Below are 2173 nucleotides of genomic sequence, written 5' to 3' on the forward strand. Positions count from 1 at the left end.
ATAATTATTTCTAATTAAATTATTAAATGTATACAATATATATTATATAGGCCTAGGCATATACATAAAACAAAAAATAAACAAACAATAATAATAATAATAATAATAATAATAATAATAATAATAATAATAATAATAATTTGACGATAGTTTGATTAATGAAATAGTAATAATCAGCATATTAAATAAAATTACGTCCATGCAAAAACTGCTTTTTAAATAAAAACGTTATCTATTTGATTCTGTTTTAAAAAATAATCTTATAAATTATAAGTTTATTTTCTGCGATAACTTTATGCACATATGCATATTCATGTTTTCAATGTTAATCTGGTTGATAAATAATATTTAAAAAAATTATTATTAATAATAATAATAATAGTAATAAAGGTGCTCGAATAATGCTTTAGTGAATAATTAATAATACTTCAATAATGCTTCAGTAGGCCTATTTACGATAGTGTGATTAATGAGATAATTGTTGATTAAGTTATAGAAATATAATAGGTAGGCCTATATAATCCATTCAGCATTTTAAATCAACAATACGTCGTAAATGTAAAATTTCTTTGGTTCAATAATAATAATAATAATAATAATAATAATAATAATAATAATAATAATAATAATTTTACAATAGTTTGATTAATGAAATACCGTAGTAATAATCAGCATATTAAATAAAATTACGTCCATGCAAAACCTGCTTTTAAATAAAACATTATCTATTTGATTTTGTTTTAAAAAATAATCTTATAAGTTATAAGTTCATTTTCTGTGATAATTTTATCCACATATGCATATAAATGTTTTCAATGTTAATATGGTTAATAAATAATATATATATATAAAATATATAATAATAATAATAATAATAAAGGTGCTCGAATAATGCTTTAGTGAATAATTATTAATACTTCAATAATGCTTCAATAGGCCTATTTACGATAGTGTGATTAATGAGATAATTGTTGATTAGCTAAATTGATATAGAAATATAATAGGTAGGCCTATATACCATTAATAATGATTCAGCATATTAAATCAACAATACGTCGTAAATGTAAAATTTGTTTGGGTTTTTTTTCAATAGAATTTTACCTATTTTATTGTTTCAAAAAAATATTAAATTATAATATATATATATATATGTATATATATATATGTATATATATATGTATATATGTATATGTGTGTATATGTATATATATATATGTATTTATATTTATATGTATATGTATATGTATATATATGTATTTATGTGTATATATATATATATATTATGTATGTATATATTCAATTCAATTCAAAATGGTATATTTATTCAAAATTCAAAATTTAAATTAAGACATAAAACATAGCAGCCAAAAGGCTGAATTGCGAATTATGTTAACAATTAAAACCATTAAAAAAATCAAACAGCAAAAATAAAAAAACAAGTACATCAAAAAAGAGAAAAATATTGCAAAAGGATCGATATTCTATCAAATTCGTCATTATTATAATTATTGTTATTATCATTACTATTAATTTATTTAGTTATGAATACTAATATAAAAAAGATCAAAAAACATCATAACAAGTAGATCAAAAAAAGAGAAAAAAGGATTGCACAAAGATCGAAATTTGTCATTATTATAATAATTATTATAATTGTCATTATTATTATAGTTAAGAAAAATAATACAAATCAAAAAGGACATCATAACAAAAACATCAAAAAGAGAAAAAAGATTGCACCAAGGTCAAAGCATAATCATTATCGTTACAATTAAGAATATTATAATCAATATTATTGTCATTATTATTTATTATCCTTATTATTGTAACTAATTAATTAATTAAGGATTGTCATTAAAAATATCAAGAAACATAACAAATGAGAAAATCACAAACATCAGAGAAAAATTACAATATAGAAAAATACATAGAATAAATTGCACAGGGACCAACAAGGAAGGCAGGGGGGGGGGGGATCACTGAACCGCAAAAAGGGCAATGACATGCACCAAACCCCCAGGGGGAGAAGATAGTTATTAATTATTAATCATTGGAGTTAATTAAGTTAACAAGGTATTGTAATGGGCTGTTTTGATATCTTTTCGTTCTACAACGAGGTATAGTAAATTTAGTATTGCACCTAGTATTATAGGAGTTGACCCTTGGGGGAAAG

This window comes from Anneissia japonica, unplaced genomic scaffold (genome assembly GCF_011630105.1).
Source record: "Anneissia japonica isolate Jap-2015-1 unplaced genomic scaffold, ASM1163010v1 scaffold4054_len1135799_cov195, whole genome shotgun sequence".
Lineage (NCBI taxonomy): Eukaryota > Metazoa > Echinodermata > Crinoidea > Comatulida > Comatulidae > Anneissia > Anneissia japonica.